A 20112-nucleotide genomic window follows, 5' to 3' on the forward strand; every position below is an offset into this window, starting at 1 on the left:
TTCATACCAGAAGGTTTCACTTTGACTCTTTCCTGAGCCACCCACTCATCTCAGTCCACGTCTCTATTAATTGGGGAGCAGGAGTTATTAATGAAAATTCCTGGGATTTGCAGACCCTCCCTTTCCAGCTTCTGCAAGGTGAAAGATTTGTCACAATGGCCTTCTGCTTTTTCTTATACATTACTTTTGAAACATATGGTGTATGGCTGTGACCCTTAGCTAGTTTGTTTGCTGATGACGATTTTTGGAAGGTTTTATTTTGTTATTGTTGGTGGTTTTATTTTACTATTTCAAGTGTTGTGATAGCAATATTTTGCAATCGGGCTTCATTTCACTATCTTTATTTCCATATTTTCATCTTCAAAATGCCACTCTAGATTCCTCATGAAAAATGATTGAAAGGGGCAATAGAGATGTAAGAAGTGAATAAATTTAAACTGTGTTTTAGAAGCAAAAATCAACAGCACTTGATAAAGTGTTAGATGAGATGGTGAATGAGAGGATGGCATACTGCAGGAAAAACTGGGTATATAAACAATTTCTAAAGACTTGTATCATATTTTTACCTTGAAGATCTTGGCCAATATTAGTTCACAATTCAAACGAGAATGAGAACAAGTATGTACTGAGTCATCAGTGCCAAGTCCATGCTAGATGCTTTTGTCATCTCTTCAGTCCTCACCAGATCCCTGAGGAGGATCTCTGCATACTCTGCCTTCCCACTTGTGATAGAAATGACACACTGTAGAGGACAGGGAGGGCCAGAGTAGGGGGCAGTGGGTACAGCTGGAAGCAACCCCATCATCCTTGCCCACCACCAGGCACTTTCATTGATGCCACCTCACTTCATCCTCATGACTACCATATGAAATATATATTCTTACTTCTGTTTTTTCTAATTGAGAAAACCAAAGATGTTAAATTAATTTGTTTGAGGTTATAAAGTTCATAGATGGCAGAGGCAGGCTTGAAATCTAGGACTTTTGATTTCTGCATACCTGTTTTTTTTTTTTTTTTTTTTTTTTTTTTTTTTTTTTTTTTTTTTTTTTTTTTTTTTTTTTTTTGTTACCACACTCTAATGTATTATCAAACCCCTCTGACACTCTGTGGGTATGTGCATAACAACACATTTGATTATCATCAAGCCCATTTTCTGTGGTTTGTTGCACATCTGTTTCTAACTCATCAACACAGTTGTAAAATGAGTCAACCTGAGAGAAATCAGACTTGTTTACTCATTTTGCAGAAATTTTGGTTTGGAGGCTTTCATTACCCAAAAGTTAGAAAAAGAAGGCTGGTATTGTAGTGACACAAATGTGGTTCATTGTTCAAGTTGGACCGTATCCAGCAATGGATTCCATAAGCACCATGGCACTTTCCTCCTTTGCCCCCATTGGGTCTTATCTCCTTTATCCTGGGAGTGTTTGTGGCATCTTCACTTCTATTGTTGAGCTGTAGGAAGGAGAGGGCTCATCTCAGCACTTCATTTGACAAGTCCAAAAGGAAATCAACAAAAGAATAAAAAAGTGAAGTGGCCTTATCACCCTACTCCCTCCTTTGGAGACATTGCTGCAATGAATACTTTTCCACAACCTGGACCTTTGGCCTTCTCACACGCACTCTAATTTTCTCCTGGGGCACAGAGATGAAATCACGATGACTTCCCCTGGTGGATGTGCTCAGAGTGGTTTTACGGGTCATGAATTAGCCTATCCGGAGAGAGAAGATCAAAAGTAAAATTATGAGTCTAGAATTAGTAACTTAAAAGTTCTAAACATGTGTGTGTGTGTGTGTGTGTGTGCATATGTATAAGAGGGTGCCTTTGATGTCTAATCTGAATGCTATGTCAATGTATTTGTTTATAATTAGGCCACAGGAAAACAAGATAGAGAAATAAAGTCGTCACTGCAGGTGGCTACTGACGTGTGACACTGTGTTCTGTGTCAAATGAAATGCTGAATAAGATTGAAGAGGGGCGAGGCATAGAGAAAAAGGGGAGAAGACACTTTTGCAAAAGAAGGGAAAAACAGAAGCTATAGCTTCTTACATTTCCTCAGAAAGGGAGAGAGAGAAAGCTTGATTATTTTCTAGGAAATGGTATGTAGAAAGGTTTGGCAGGAGGTGAGTTTATGACGGAATTTGAAAGTATTAAAGGGAAAATTACTTCTCTGAAAAAGCAAGAAGAGTACAGAGACACAAGAGCCAAGGAGAAGAAAGTTTTGTTATGAACATGCTTGAAATTTTGCCAACATTCTGGACATATGTAAACAGAGTGCTCAATGGAACATCTGTCTGCTGCAGGTAACTTTCTTTTATGATGTATTCACATATAGTTTGCATTTTGTTTAGTTTCGAAGTTTGTGAAACATCTTATAAAACATTCCTGTTAAAGCATGGGTACAATGTGGACATCAGGAAGGCATGCTCAGTAGAAGAAATAGTCGAAACACAGGTAAAGACAGTGAGAAAGGGAACTGGAATTACAAGGACAGTGAGGAGTTCTGTTTCACTGGAGTATAGGATTCTTGAGGTGGACTAGAACAGGAACTAGTCAGAAATTAGATCGGAGCAGCATCATGGAGGACTTAAATCTTAGCGTGAGATGTAGAGTTTAGAATTTCTTCAATTAATAGTTTTGTTCTGAGAACCCAGTGCAGTTTTGAGTGGATGTGTGACATATTCAAAGGTGTTTGCAGGTGTCTCATGCTCTAGAAAGAAGTCAAGATTAATGATACCAATTTCAGTGCCTTTTACATAGAAGTCATATTTGAAGGCTTGGGAGAGATTATGTGGTCCAGAAAGAAAACATATTAGAACAGAGCCTTAAAGAATGTTTACCCTTTTAAATAATCAGGATAAGAAAAGAGGCCATTGATGACAGAGAAGGAGAAAAAGAATCTGGATTGCACATTGTCATAGGAGCCAAATGAACAGAAAGTTTTAAGAAGAAAGAATGGCCAGGAGCGGTGGCTCATACCTGTAATCCCAGCACTTTGAGAGGCTGAGGCGAGTGGATCACCTGAGGTCAGGAGTTCGAGACCAGCCTCACCAACATGGAGAAACCCCATCTCTACTAAAAATACAAAATCAGCCAGGCACGGTGGTGCATGCCTGTAGTCCCAGCTACTCAGGAGGCTGAGGCAGAAGAATTGCTTGAACCCAGGAGACAGGTTGCAGTGAGCTGAGCTCACGCCATGGCACTACAGCCTGGGCAACAAGAGCGAAATTCCGTCTCAAAAAAAAAAAGAAGAAGAAGGGGTGTTTTCAACCACACTAAAAGCTGGGAGTGTGTGCAGATTAAGGAGAATGTAAAGGGAGAACAGTTCATGGGACTTGGAAATTTGTTAGTTCAAAAAGCATGATGAGTTCAAGGACCACAGAGAAACACAGGTGTTGAGAGGTATAAACCAATTTCTTGTTCCATTTCTTTAAAGACTTGGAAGAGATCAATGTGTTAGTAATTTAACAGAGGGGAAAGGCTCTTCTGGGTCAACACTAAAATTTTTAAAAACATACTTAACGTTAAGATATTTTAGGGGGAAAAGCGATGAATGCTGCTGAAAGTCAGCAAGAGGCAATATAATTAGGAGTCATATCTAGAAACAAACATCTGAGAGGCAGTGGATTTCTCCTTTTGCAAGCTCTAATTCTTCTTTTTTTATCTGTAGAGTGGTTTTTCTTTAAAAAAAATATTTAAAATAAAAGAATGTGGAGTAGAATGAGAATGATGAGGAGATGGACCATTCTGAATTTGACATTTTTGCCTTTTGTGGTCATAGCTAAGCCTAAGTATGTATAAGCCTGAGGCTTTATTTCCTTGACATCTCTGCCCTACTAATCAAGGGCTACATATTGAAAGTGCTGAACAATGGAAGAATCGGAAGAGGGAAACCCTTTAGGACTGTACCTTTTACTCTATTTGTGTCTATCCCCCAAACCTATTGAGGCCTAACCCCTTCCATTATTCCCACCAGTCAAGCACTATAAGCAGCCTGCCTTGTTCTTTCTCATGCAAGGAAGGAGCTACAGATATGTTGGCTTACAGTTGACAACTTAGAGGATGATGTTTGATGTTGAGCCTGTACTTTCTTTCTTTCTTTTTTTTTTTTTTCGAGATGGAGCCTCACTCTGTTGCCCAGGCTGGAGTGCAGTGGCGGGATCTTGGCTCACTGCAACCTCCACCTTCCAGGTTCAAGCAATTCTCCTGCCTCAGCCTCCCAAGTAGCTGGGATTATAGGCACGCACCACCATGCCTGGCTAATTTTTGTATTTTTAGTAGAGACAGGGTTTCACCATGTTGGCCAGGCTGGTCTTGAACTCCTGACCTCAGGTGAGCCACCCACCTCAGCATCCCAAAGTGCTTATAGTTTCTGAATATAAAATAAACTTGTCAAGTATATGGTTTTTAAGAGACAGACAAGGGACCTATAATAAAAGACACTTCTGAGGAATGTTTTCATTGTGTTTAAATATTAATTTTAAATTATGGTTTAGTTTAGAACACATTCAGAACCTATCTCCACATTGTCTGTTGAAAGATTTATATGTTTGTATATGTACGTATATTTATTCACCCTTTCATTTTGCAGGAGTAAGAATTGTGTGGTTGGCTTCAGTCTTTCCACAGACATCTTGTAAGAGGATATGGTTTCCCCAGTCCCTCTGAAGTTACATTTGGCCATATGACATGTTTTGGCCAATAAAATGTGGGTAGAAGTAGTTGTAAAGCACTTTCAGACCAAAGGCTTAAGGCCTAGTGTATAATTCGTCCCATTTCTCTTCCCTCTATCATGGCATCTGATAATTCCCCAGATGGCAGCTTCTGTGTCTGCCTGATCCTGGAGGGAGGACCACATGGAACAGAGATCCCAATCAACCCATCATTGACATATAGCTTGAGAGAGAAACATTTTGTTGTAATAAGCCACTGAGATTTGTACCTGTGGTACAGCTTTCAACAACTTATTCTTACGGGTTTAAAAATATTCTTGATTCCTGTGACTGAGTCATATTCTTGGTAACCTGCCCAGCCTCCAGTCCTGCTACCTGCTGATACCAAACAGCTGCCTGCCTGCTTTTTTTAGCATGTTATTCTGCATAATGTGTTGCAAGGCTCCTAACTCCTTATGTCATCCCAGTTTTATATTGTACTTATCTGACCCTTGCTTATCTATTACTTGTTACTGCACTTTCCAGAGATCCTCTTCCCTCTCGTAGCCTGGACTACCCAGACCCTATATGTGCACCATCCCCTAAGCATCTAGCTCACCCCAGTGTTTTGCTTTTGCTAGTTTCTATGGAATTAGCAATGCCCAACAATGTCTCTTGATGTGATTAACCTAAATGACTCTAAACTAATTGAGGGTAGGGTTCATGTCAGATTCAACATTATAAATACCTCCTGTCTTAGAACAGGTGTTCTATAAACATTAAATGAATAAATGCACACTTGTATCGAATTTCATTAAAATTTGAGTTTATTCAAATTAGAGAAAGATTTCCACCTCTTAAGTAGATTGGCTTCAATTGTGTTTCAAATTAAACCACAAATTAAATTTAAGGTAGAGTGTCTTTTGTTAAATTTTATCAAAGTCATTCAAATTTTTGACAAACAAAGCAAAACCAGTCATTGCTGTCTGATTGGACATCAAAAGGTAAAACCATTATTTTTGCAAGCTTTTGCAAGCCATTTAAAAAATCTTTAGTAATTCAGTATAAGTAACTGCAGCACATACCTCTGGTACATCATATTCCATCTCATTGGCCCATCTCTGATTTCAGCTGTAATTAGAACAGACAGTTAGTGCAAATGCTTGTCTTCCACTTTTTGCCTCAGGCTATTTTCCAGGTAGGAGCCTTCTAGCAAGGTCAGAAACCAGGAAGTGTGGGTCTTTACTGCCTCTTGGAGGAACCCTCAGCCAATGGATGAAGGGAGACATTGAATGCATCTCAGGCATTCTGAATACTTTCCAGGTGGTCTGGCAAATCAAACCCATTTTCCACAGCTAGAAACTTGATATTGAACCTTTATATTGACCTTTCTTTTTTCCCATCTGTCAGTCTCCCAGCTCCCCCACTCCTGTTTCCTGGCTCACCTTCTTCATGCAAGTCCTTAGCTAAGACTCTCCTTATGGGGGAACCCACATTGAGAATGTAATACCCTTATCTAGTCAAGTACACAAATCAGCCTGTCTTGTATAGATCTTATCTGTACTTATTTCAAAGTGAACGTTTGTGTTTTGAAATCTTCACTCAATTGCTGTGCACCTGCTAGGTGTTCAACACTGTGCAAAGTCTTATGAGAGAACACATAGAAAAAAAAGCATGAGATTTGCAGTCAGATCTGGTTCTAGTCTTGGCCTTGCCAAACACTATCTAGTACTTGGCAAATTACTTAAATTCCCTAACCCTTGCCTATAGGTTAGGGATAATAATAATGCCTCTTTCTGTGGAATGGGGAAAATATTGCCAACATTGTAATTATTCGTGATAGTATAACACATGTAGTCTGCATTATCACACTTATTGTATAATTATAGAACATCATCTTGCATTGCTCCCTACATAAACACACTGAAGGCAGATAAAGGTTGCAAATGCATTGAAGCCCTGTGGTGTATTTTTTGTGTTTTTATCCTCAAAAATACGTAACAGTGCTGAATACATATTAGTCAATTAATAAATTAATGGTTGAAAAAATTATAAGATCCTCGTCTAGACAAGTGGCACAATTAAGGTGCTCACCTTTCATTTTGGGTTATTTGTAAAGTGTTTTCTAGATACTTGATTTATATGTTAAAGATATTGAATATTGTTAGTTTTATAGTTGTAAATAGAAATCAGTTTAATCAGTTTGTGTGTTTGTGTTTGAGAGAAAGAGGGAAGGGGAAAGGAAGAGAGAGAGAGAATCAATTTGACAATGACCGTTTACTTTTCCCCAAGAAACTATACCTTTGGTGGTTAAGGGAGGATGAGGTAGGAAATGAACAGTAGCATGCAGAATAAATCACTGTCAAGTGCTAGTTCATTTTAAGAACCCATGTGAAGTAACTGAGTCAAGGTTCAACCTTGAAATTTGAACTAATTGATTCAGATGGCTATCCTAAGAAACAAAGCAAGCAAAGGCTAATGGGATAGAGAATGAGAATCAACATTTGTGCCATTACAATCAGTTGACCTCAGGTAGTCAATTTTTCAAGATATTATTGAAGTAACTTGGAATTTCCAAAGAATACAGTGCTATCTGGAACCACACAAAAACTAGAAATGTGTCTCTTTTGTTATGGAAAACAAACGCCCTGAAACCATTCCCTTCTACCTGGTGGGTTTATCTTTGTGGTCTCCACTGTCTGTGAGCAGGAACAGTTTACAGACCTTGGCTGAGATCTTTGGACCAGAGTTAGAACCAGGCTTTAAAGTTAGAGGGGTTGGTCCTTCCCTGTGGGCAGAGCCCCAAACAGCAGAGACAGATTCATTTATGGCTGTAGCACTTTTTGAGTCTGGTCCTTGGTAAGAGGAGATTTGGGAGGAACAGACAAATTAAAAACAGAAATAATTTAACCTTGATGTCAGGCTTCCCAGATTACTGCTGGTGGTATGTTAGAACATTTTAAGTGGTTTATAAATGAACAATTCTTACTTTTAAAATGTTATATGTTTATTTCAATGTTTATTAAGTATCTTCTATTTATAAATAATTGCAGTTATGGAAAATTAATTAATAAAAAGGAGTGAGCCAACCCAAGAAATATTGACTGCTGTTCAAAGGGTGAGATTCATATGATGTGTGAGATGATTATAGGTGCTGTAGAGATAAATATTTCTTAACCTCTAAAAAATTATAACTAAAACCTTTCACAGAAACATGAATAAAACTGTCTTAATTCTTGTTGCTTTATAATAAGTAGTGATATCTGGTAAAGCACGTTTTTTCACTTATTTTTATTTTTCAATATGTCTTAACTATTCTTTTGTTTTTTTGTTTTTTGTTTTCTCCTCTTCATGTCAATTTTAGAATAAGCTCAGTGGTGCACTGGCAAACTGACTCTTGGGGGAAAAAATCTCTGATTTGTAGTGTTTGCCAATTTCCATGGGAGTAACTACTCCCACAGTGGGTGATTTCAAGCCACAGTGGTTTAATAATCAGTTCAAAAATTCCTGAATATTCAACAGTTGGCTCCCATGATTTGGTGTGAGCTAGTATGAACTGGTGCACCTCATGAGTTGGTATAAGCTAGCTCCTACACCCCACCAATAACCTTGGCCAGCATTACACATGTACATATGCGCACAACACCACTGTAACTATTTTTATTTGAATTGCATTGAATTTATAGAAGCTTGAAGAAAATTGACATGTTTACAATAGTGAGTTGTTGAGCCCATGAACATGATATATTTCTGCATTTACTTAGGTCTTCTTCAGTTTTTCTCAATGATACTTTATCAGTTCATTTTTCCTTTCTTCTTCCTAGTCTTTTTTCGTGATGTCCTACTCATCTTCTTTATATTTACATACAATATTATATGTATATTTATATTATATTTACATATAATATATGTATATTTGTATTATATTTACATATATTATATGTATATTTATATTATATTTACATATAATATATAAAGCATTATAAATGTAAACTTTTTAAGTTTTGTTTTTTAAATATTTATTGCTGGCATAAAAAGTGTACCTCTTTTTTTTAAAAAAAGGTTGTATTAACCTATACTCAACGTTCTTCTATAATCCATATATAAATTTTAAAATTTTATATATATACTTTTTTGGATTTTTTATGTAAGCAGTCATACTTTTGTATGAAGAATAGTTTTATTTTTTCTTTTTAAATCCATTGCCTTATATTTCTTCTTGCCTTGTCACATTGTGTACCTATACAATGTTAAATAAAATGAGTGACTGCTGGCATTCTTGTCCAAATTCAGATTTCAAAGTAAAAGCTTCCAACATTTACTATTAAGCTGATGTTTTGCTATAGAAATTTTGTTGTTATTTGACTTGTTTGTGTTTATTTTTTTTTTACATGCCCTTTATTGAATTAAGGAAGCTCCCTCCTGGTTTAGTTTGCTAAGGGTTTTTACTTATGACTTGTTGCTAAATTTTATCAAATGCCTTTTCTCCATCTATTTAGATCATATGACTTTTTTCTTTTTTATGCTAATGTAAAGAATTACACTAATCACTGTTTTAATATACCAATCTCAAATTCCTAGGTAAACTAGTAAATGCCTATTACTGGTTTCAGTTTGCTAGCAATTTGTTTGAAATTCTTATATCTATAGTCATGAGTGTGATTATCTGTAATTTTTTTTCTTAATATCCTTGTTAGATTTTAGTATCAAAGTTATTCTGGTCTTGTTAAAGAAGATAGAGTGTGTTCCCCTTTCTGTAGCCTCTGGAAGAGTTTGAATTTATTTCTTCCTTAAATGTTTGGTTGAATTCACTATTAAATAAAAAGAGTAATATGAAAGAGTATAGGACTATTCAAGTTTTATATTTCTTCTTGTGTTAGTTTTGTAAAGTAATATTGTTAGACATTTTCATTGTCAACATTTTCAAGTTCATTTGGGAAAACGTTCATGATCTCCTCTTGTAATCTTACAATGTCTATACAATCTGTAGTGATGTTTTGTTTTTATTACTATTACTTTTTGTGCCTTTTCCTTTTTTCTTCATTAATAGCAATATAAGTATTTGGATTTTACTAATTTTCTCAAAGGAACAATACCTGAATTTCATTGATTTTCTCTATTGTTCAGTTTCAATATCATTGCTTTCTGCTTTTAACTTTATTTCTTCTTCTTTCTATTCTCTTTGGATCTTGTTTTGTTGTTTTCTAATTTTTTCAGATAGATGCATAGTTCATTGATTATGAAATTTTAAAAAATACATACTTCTAACACATTAAAGTTTTTCCTACATGACTTTTGCTGCATCCTAGAGATTTTGATATTTAGTAATTTCAATACATATATTAATAATAACAATTATTATTATTATTATTGTTTAGAGACAGAGTCTCTCTGTGTTTCCCAGGCTGGTCTTGAATTCCTGGGCTCAAGTGATCCTCCTGCCTCCGCCTATTATTTTATAATTTTCAGTATGTTCTCTTCATTGAACCATGGCTTACTTTAACATGCAAGAATATTCCAGCAACATTTTTTTTTCAATTTCCAACTTAATTACTTTGTAACCACAGATATACTCTATAACTTCAGTTCTTTAAAATTTGTGATACCTCACTTTGTGGCCAATTATATAATAAATTTTTGTAATGTTCCAAGTGTACTTGAAAAAAATGTGTATTTTTTAGGTTTACAATATAGCCTTTTATGCATATTAATTAGGTCATTTGCTTTTTGTGTTATTCTACTGTATCCTAATTGATTTTCTGTCTGCTTGCTTAGTTGTTATAAAGAGATATGTGTTATAATATTACACTATAATTGTGGGTTTCCCTATCTCTTTTTGCTGTCAATTGTTGCTTTATTTGAAGGCTATTTTATTAGATACATACAAATACAGAATTGTTATCAAATGTCCTTTTAACTTTTTGCTTAAACTCCACTTTATTTGATACTATGGTTACACTAATTTTTGTTTGGTAAATCTTTTACATCTTTTTATATCTATATATTTTATATATGTCTCTTGTAAACAGAATCATAATTTTAAAATGCAGTTAGTAATGTTTGTCTTTATAGATTTAGAAATTGGAACACTTAGTCTGTTTATATTTACGTAATTACTGATATATTTGAACTTAAATCTACCATTCTGTTGTGACCTGTTTCCTTACCGCTTTGCTTTTTTCCTCTCTTTTGTAGCCTTTGTTTAGACAGATAATTTTTAAAATTATTCCATATTCCTTGTATTTCCTCAAAAGCTATATATTCTTACTATTTTTTCTGTAGTTAGTCTAGAAATTATAGCATATACTCTCTACTTATCAAAATCTAATACTAATTGGTTATTTGAAACTCTACCCAGATGATGCAAATAGATAAAAAATATTAGAATAATTTTATTTTATTTATTCCTATTTTAATTTGAATAATTTAATTCCATTTATTCTCCATTTTGAAATATATATCATTAGTTTGTATTTTATGTATATATATTAAAAACTCAACAAAACACTATTATGATTTTTTGCATAGTCAATAATTATTTTGATTTACTCGCTTACTAGCTGTTGTGGCCACCCCTCAGAAGTGGGATGGCACCTCACCCAAATTTTAGTTTGGAGGTTGAAAGTGATTATGCTACACACATATCAAGAGAATATGAAAAAGTTTATTAGTCTGGGGAGAGCAGGATAGACCTCCCAAACTAGTCCAAAGATATCTTGAGAGATTAGGAAAAGGAGACTGGCTTTTATGGTAATTAGAGAGTAGGTCTGGGATGAGGGTTCTTCTGCATAAGTAGAGGTTTGCATGGTTTAAATATTTCACTGGCATCAAAGGAGGGAGTACCCAGGCTTTTTTATTAGCTTGCTCAGACGTGGAACGGAAGAAGAGGGAGGGAATGAAGCTTAAAAGCTTTCAGCAGTCAAACATCAAAACATGGAGCCAGACGCCTTATTACATTAGTGTTTCCATTGCTTTTCAGTTCCTCCTACATTTCCAAGCTTTCCTGTGGATTTTTTTCCTTCTGCCTGAAGAATATTGTTTAGTATTTATTTTAACACGTCTGTTACTGAGGAATTATCTCATGTGTTAATCTAAAAAGATGTTTTTTTTACCATCAATTTCAGAAGATATAAAAATGACAGATGTTTTCTTTAACATTTTGAAGATATCATTTCATTGCTAGGTGAGGTCCTTTGTTTCTGCTGAGCAGTTAGCTGTCTGTCTATTGTTGCCCTTTTAAAGGTAACGTCTTTCTATGACTGACTTTAAGATTTTTTCTCCATTTTGGGGTTTCCACATTTTTATCATTTAGCATCTCAGTGTAGATTTGTTTTTCAGTTATTCTTCCTGGTAGTTGTGTGGTTCTTAAATCTGTAAATCTGTAGCTTGATGTCTTTCTCCAGTTTTAGAAAGTTCTCAGCTATTCTCACTTCAAAATTTGTTTCAGCCTGATTATCTCTCCTCTTTTTCTTCAGCCTTATTATTTCTCTCTTTTCTTTTTAGAACTCAAAATATTAGAAATTCTCACTGTATCCTCTACATCTTTTACCTTCTTCTCTGTATTTTCTATCACTTTATTTTGACAGATATTGCTGAGAATATTCCAGTTAATTATCTCTGTAATTGTATATGATCTATTAGACCCATCAATTTAATTTTTAATTTCAGTTCTTGTTTTCAGATTTAGAGTTTCTGTTTACTTTTTTCTCTGCAAAAAAAATTGTTAATCTTGTCTTTTATCTTCTAGAACATGGTAAGCAAATATATTATATTATATCATATCATATCATATCATATCACATCATATCATATTGTTATTATTTTGAGACGGGGTTTCACTCTTGTTGCCCAGGCTGGAGTGCAGTGGTGGAATCTCGGCTCACTGTAACCTCCACCTCCCAGATTGAAGCAATTCTCCCACCTCAGCCTCCCATGTAGCTGGAACTACAGGTGCCTGCCATCATGCCCAGCTAATTTTGCATTTTTAGTAGAGACGGGGTTTCAACATGTTGGCCAGGCTGGTCTCCAACTCCTGACCTCAAGTGATATGCCTGCCTCGGCCTCCCAAAGTGCTGGGATTACAGGCATGAACCACAAAGTCTTTGTCTAACTATGACAGTTTTTGAAGCCCTTATGGAATAATTCTATTGCTGGTGGTTTCTGCTAGTTTTGCTCATCTTGTCTTGCTCCTCATTGAGCTGTTGAAAAAATTTTTGCCAAACATTATATTATAGCCTAAAATTGCTTCTAGAAATAATTTGGTGCCCAAGATAATGTTATTTTCCTTCAGAAAGGCATCTGAGGGATTCTGCAAACCATCCAGGGGTAGAAGCGCTCCTGAATGCCTGAAGGCTCTAGCAATCTGGCGTTATTTTAATTTTATTTCAAGGATTAAGATGATTCAAGGCTTAGCTACAAGAACTTGTCTACTTCCTGTTTACCCTATTCCTTAAAATCTATTCCTTTCTGCTTTTATTCCCAAACAGGGGTGTTTATTATGTCTACTCATCATCTTTCACTAAGATTAGCCCATAATTTACCCTTTCTATATTGCTTTTCCCTTCACACTTGTTTTTAATATAAAAACTGCCTTATTATGTTTTATATATATAGTACTATTTTTTTTTTTTGTATTTTGCTTTGGATTGGAAACATTTCTTAAAACCTGTAAAACCATATGCATTTTCCAGACCCTAAGCCATCTACTTACTTTGCCACTTTCACTAGAAATTTTGACATTTTTGTTTTGAAAATGTTTTGAAAATTTTGACAAATTTTCTAAATTCAGACAAACAGCCCTATCGTATAACCTTGAATCAGAGAACTATATAGGGTTCTAAATCAATTCCTGTATTAAACTCATAGTTAAAAAGAGGAATCAGTAAGGAAAGTACCTAAGAGATTCCAGCCAATTGAAAAACAAGGATGAGAATTATCTGCTCCTAAGTCATTTTCTTTGTTTTTGATGCAACCAAGTTGTTTGCTAGATATATATCCTGTTACCTTATTCACTTCTACCTCTGAAAACTGTTGCATCAAAGCCTTGCCCATACCAGTGTTCTATGAATAATTTTGATATTAAAAAGTTTATAGAAGTTGCATCATAAAAAATAAAACAGAAGACAAAGCCAAAAATTGATCATTTGAGAAGATTAGTAAAACAGATATGCCTCTAGGAAGATCAATTAAGAAAAAGTGAAATGATAAGGGACAGATAAATAAAACATAAGGATTAAAAAGAGGATATAACTATGAATAAAACAGAAATTTAAAAGTAAATAAGAGGATACAGTGAAGAAGAGCTTTATTCTAAGAAGTTTGAAGACTTAAGTAAAAGAAGAGAAAATTTAAAATTTTATTTTATTGAAACAGACTCAGAAGGACTGCCGAACTACATAGGTCAATGGCCATACAAAAATTACATCAACAATCAATAATCTTTAGAAAAAAGAGAGACAGACCTAGGTTGTTCAGTATCTTCTGATGAATTTTTAAGCAACAGACAATTCCAATTTTCTATCCATAGGTTAGAAAAATATGAAATACACATTAACACATTTTATGAAGCTGGTATAGATTTAATATTGAAAACAGTGATAAGGGGTAGAATAATACAAGAGGGACAAATTATAGGCAGATCTCACTCAAATATGCTAGGATCCTAAATAAAATATTTTCAAACTATTTCCACCCATATATAAAAGATTAAGAACCATTACCAAGTTAAACATATCCATAAATATAAGGTTAATATAATGCTAGAAAAATATATATAAAAATATATAGTTTGTCATGTTTACACCATAAAGGAGAGAAAGAAAAAAGCTACAACAAACATGATGTTTAATGGTGAAATGTTGAAAGCATAAGTAAATCAGAAAAAGAAATTAATACAATACAATAAAAGGCAAGAGGATTGGGAATCAAGAAACAAAGCTGCTCTTATTTACAGGTGATGTAACTCTTTAAATATAAATCTAAAACAAACTTTTTGGATTAGTAGGGGATTTTGGAAAGGTTACCAAATATAAGATCAATGCACAAAAATCTATTCCATTTTTAAATAATTAGAAAATATAATTTTAGCTGAGTTTGGTGGCTCATGTCTGTAATCCCACCACTTTGGGAAGCTGAAGAGGGAGGATCACTTGAGCCCTGGTATTTAAAGCCAGCCTGGGCAACATAGCAAGACCCCATCTCTACAAAAAATAAGAATAAGAAAATTAGCTGGGTATAGTGGCACACACCTGTAGTGCCAGCTACTTGGGAGGCTGAGATGGAAAGATCACTTGAGCCCAAAAGGTGGATGGAGGCTGCAGTGAACTATGATCACAGCACTGCATTCCAGCCTGGGTGACGGAATGATACTCTGTCTCAAAAAAAAGAAAGAAAGAAATTGTAATTTAAAAATAGTATACAATAAAAGGTAGGTATACAATTGATTTTCAGTTGAAAAAATAAAATTTAATTTATATCTCATATCATACACATAAATAAATAAATTTTTAGTGGATTAAAGACTTCATAATGAAAAGCAGAATTCTAAAATTATCATGAGAAAATTTGGTACTATTTTTATGACCTTGATGTAGGCAAGAATTATTTATACAAGATATATAAAAAGCACTAACTACAAAGGAAAATACTAATGGACTTGTCTACATTAAAATTTAAAACTTCTATTCATCAAAGACACCATTTCAAAAGTAAAAAGTCAAGCCATATCATAATTTGAAGAATATATTTGAAACACATGCAACCAACAAAGGAATAGTATTGAAAATGTGTACATATTTTTAAATGGCTCCTAACAATCAATATGAAAATTACAAATAATTCAATAAAAAAATCTGCCAGAGGGATATATAGATATTTCACAGAAGAGGACATACGAATGTCCCACAGACAAAAGCAATATGTGAACAGACAAAGACAAATATACATCTCAATGAGATACCTACTTGGCTGGCAATTGTGTTGAAGTCTGACAATACCAAGTGCTGTCAAGAGTGTGAAACAATGGGAATCCTTAAATATTCCTGGCTGAAATAAAAAATTGGTATAATTACAGTATAAAACAAATTCAGCAATATTTAATACATTTTAAGATATGTAAAACTGTATAACCAAAAAATTTTCTTCCTTGCATATATTCTAAAAAACATTTTCATGTGTCTGTTGGAAGACATACCTGTTTTTTTCAGCATGATGTAAAATAGAAAAACCTGGAAACTGCTATAATGGGTAAATTTTCATATATTTATAGCAATGGAATACTATAAAGCAGTGATGAGTGAACAACATCATACACCTTAACACGGATGAAAGTCATGAATAAAATCTTGAACTCTGAAAATGTTACATAATAATACATATTTTATGATTTTTAAATATAAAGTTAAAAAACACGTAAAGCAATATAATATGTTCAGGGACTATGATTGATCATATTGTTTACTCAAAATATTCACTATCCTTTTTACTTTTGTTGTGGGTAGCACTTCCTACAATACTGATGTCAGTCTCAGCCATGTGACTGATTTTGGCCAAGAAAGTGTTAGCAGATGCAATAAATGTCACTTCTGAGAAGAAGCATTAAGAATTATCAATCACACGGTTCTACTGTCACCCTCCTCTGTCTGCCACAAACATGGTATGTTCTGGTGTAAGTCTACTCTTTTTGTCCTAGATTCTGGAAGAGGACATAGGAAATAAAGCTTCAAACAATCCACCACCAACTATGTAATGTGAGCAAGAAATAATTTTTGGTTTTGTAAACAATTGATATTTACATAATTATTACCTCAAAGTCAATGCTACCATAACAAAACTTCTAAAATATGTGCCACTGGCTTTGTGGCAGAGTGGTAGGTAGCAAAGAAACTGATTTTAGAGGTTAAAACACGGCAATCCATTGTGAAACACTTAATGAAACTTTAGCTGCAATAACATGAAAAGCAGATAATATATTGAATGACCTTGTGACTTTAGGTAGGGAGATTGGAAGACAGAATAGTACTAGCATGTCTTGGTTGCTGTTGGCTTCATTTCACATGGTGGTACAGAAAAACTATGAGCCCACAAAAGAATGGCCAATTTGTAAGAAAAGGTGAAAAGAAACTAAAGGAGGTCAGAAAGTTGGGGACCTATAGGTTTGAAAGATGCAACTTATTCTCACATCCAAAGTAAAACTAAGAATATCTTTGAGTGACAAAAGCTGATTAAAACTCAGTTTGGGGGAGGCATAGACCAAATCCAGGATATTAGGAGTGCCTTTTGTTTAGTTGATTATGGTGGCAACTGGTAAATCTTTTCAGGTGTGCAAAATGGCTCAAAAGAGGTTAATGGTGTAGCTCCTCCACGGAAGTCTGATAAGCTCAAAAATATCAATTTAAATCTGGAGAAAGAAAGGCCTGTCTTAAATGGAATTGAATCTGTTGAGAGGATCATACAACCCAAGGAGCCATCAACCTACATTAACAAAGACTGTGTCTGCTCTAAGTCTAAAAGCTGGAAGCAAGAAAATCTTAGCCTCCAAGGGACAGTGTTTTCCAATGCCCTTTTCAGACGTGGCCCAGTTAGGATAATAGAAGAGGAAGAACCGCCCAGAGGGTGGAGCCAAGAGTCATCTATAACCATGCACTGTGGTGCTAGTCACAGAGAACAGAATGAGCCTAATCAAGAGGTATTTCTTCTGCCCATGTTAGAGGGCCTTCACAATGTTTGCCCAGTGGGATTTCAGAATTGCTATTTTTGGCACACAGGTTTTAGTTTTAGTTCATTTGTCTCTAGGTAAAGAAGAGCTGTATCTGGACCTGATGTTAAAGCTAGGACAAAATCCTAGTCCTAGAGTGTAATACTGTGGTTGAATACATCCTTTCAGCTATTTACTTGGAAGATGGGGGATTATGTTATTGTGTAGAAGGGCAGGAAATGAATTTTCATGCCCAAGAGAACAGACTATGGTCAATTTTATTATTGCTTCCCACTATTCACCATCATTTCTTGTAAGGAAATTATGCATCCCTGTCCTTTGCCGTGTACCTTTATTTTCCTTCTCTGTGATATAGCTTCTTCATTGATAAAAGGTTTGACCAATGAAACATGATGTGATGTGTTTCCAGCAAAAGTTTTAAGAGCCATCACATGGTTCTGCACTGCTCTTTTTCTTTTACAATGAGACTGAGATAGGGGCTATTCCTTTAGCTGGAGTCTTGGAGTGAGGAAAACACCAAGCAGTAGCAACACTGACCCACAGAGACACAGCCAACCTGCACATAGTATGTACTTGAGAAAAAAATCATTTATTGGCATATATTATCACTGTAGCATAACTTAGCAAAAGCAGACTGGTAAAGTAATATGCATAAGTAAGAAAATTGAGAGGAAAAGCAAGGAAATTTTAAACACAAAGTTTGGGGTAAGAGTTACCTTTAGTGGAGGGCAGGAGAATACAAGGAGGAACACATGGGATATTTCTTCAGTTTGGTGGTGTGTATGGATGTTCATTTTTTTCATTCTTTTACTTTGCATATGCTTCAGATAGATTGTATTATATATAGTGTATGGGCATGCATGCATATATAGTCAGCTGTCCATATCCATGGATGGAAAACCTTGGGATACAAAGGGTCGACTGTAAGGAACTTGAGCATCTGTGAATTTTGTTATTTGGAAAGGGATGAGGGGAGGATGGGAGTCCTGGAACCAATTCCCCCTAGATACCAAGGGATTACTATATGTACATACCTATGTATATTACATATATAAAAATACTTCATATGTGTAGATACAATCTATTGTATCCCTTTACAATGATAATATGGAAAAAATATAGCAAACCTATAAACTAATAAATCTACCAAATACTTTGACCTCTGTTTCTTCCAAAAACCACACTAAAATGATAATAGGACTAAAACAACATAAAGAGAGGGAAAATGGGAGAGGAGAAATAATAAAATTTTGACAGTCCAGAGAAAGCTAAAATGTAGACTGGCTGCTTGGGAAGCCCAGATTCAAGATGAGTTAAATCAAATTTCTCCAGAAAAACTCAGGAATTGTAGGCACAATATCTCTCTGAATATTTGTGCTCAGCTAGTGCTAAAAACAGGAGAATTAAAAATCCTATAATTTGCAACTTCTCCCCTCTGCCCAACCCCTATCCTCTCCTTCACCTCAAGCAAGCTGAGTTACCGCTGCATCTCCACCCTGCAGAAGACTAGAGGTTTAATTCTAAAGATGTTGTAACTACAGGACATCAGACAGAGTTAATCACAGAAATATCATTCTGAAAAACAGGGAGATCAAATAACAATTCACAGTGAAAAATGTTCCACCAGTTTTTACTTTATTGAATACTAGAATTACTCTGAAAGAACAAGCAAGTAATCCTACAAAGAGAATAAAGTGATTATTCTTCTAGGGCTGTGACGACTCCTAAAATGTGAATATGTGGGCAATCCCCAATTCGGTCATTCAGAAAAATATTTCTTGAGTGGATTCTACATGCAAGAACTGCCTTAAGCAGAGAAAAAAATTGTCCCTTACTCGCTCAAGAGGTGAGTATTGGAGAGGATAGGTGGACATAAAAGAAATACACACATTTTAATCAATTATGAATATAATAAAAGTGCTCCGTTAGTAAACCAAACATTCTGGTAAGTATTTTGTATGTAACAAAATATTTAACAACTGCTATTGCATGGATACCAACAATCAGAATGGACACCAGCTATGAACAGCCTGTCTGGTCGACCATTCCAGTGCCTCCCAGCTAAATAGCATCGTTGAATACAGTAATAGCCTCTCACTCAAAGTTTAGTCATTTCAGTTTTATTATTAAAATTAGAAAAATAGAAATTCTGACGACTCCTAGGGAGCATGCTTGTCTGAAAGGCCACACCTGTGACATTAAAAACAGCTAAATTATAATACCATTCTTGAGGTCAGATGACATGTCATTTTAGTTAAACCCAATTCACTCAACTAATTTACCACACCTGTAGGGTGGATGCAGATGAATACAGAACAGTAGAAATAATCATCAAAACCTGGATTATTAGATGACCGAACAGTTGTACAATGCTCATTGTGTTTTACAAAACGTTAAAATTATTATTTTAGGGGGTAGGAATGAGAGTCAGCAGTCAGCAAAATGTCGAATGCAGCTTTTTGAGATGAAAATATTAAGACCTGGAGCTAATACAGTGGGGTTTTTTTTCCTCCTTAACTGCAGGATTTGGGGTTTTAAATTTGGATTATGGAAGTGAGGAAGGGTAGGGGTCTTAAAGAGGGTTTAAAGAAATCACCTACAGAGTGGAGGTTTAAAAAGAGTCCTCTGTGTTCTGAATTCTTCGAGGGTATCTGTCTTGTACAAAGCAGCTTTCTTCTTTCCTTGCCCTGCTTGTTCTGCCTCCCTCGTGCTCTTTCTCTCTCCTATCCCCCAGTCCAAACTTCAAG

The sequence above is a fragment of the Symphalangus syndactylus genome, chromosome 17 (assembly GCF_028878055.3).
Source record: "Symphalangus syndactylus isolate Jambi chromosome 17, NHGRI_mSymSyn1-v2.1_pri, whole genome shotgun sequence".
NCBI classification, from domain to species: Eukaryota; Metazoa; Chordata; class Mammalia; order Primates; family Hylobatidae; genus Symphalangus; species Symphalangus syndactylus.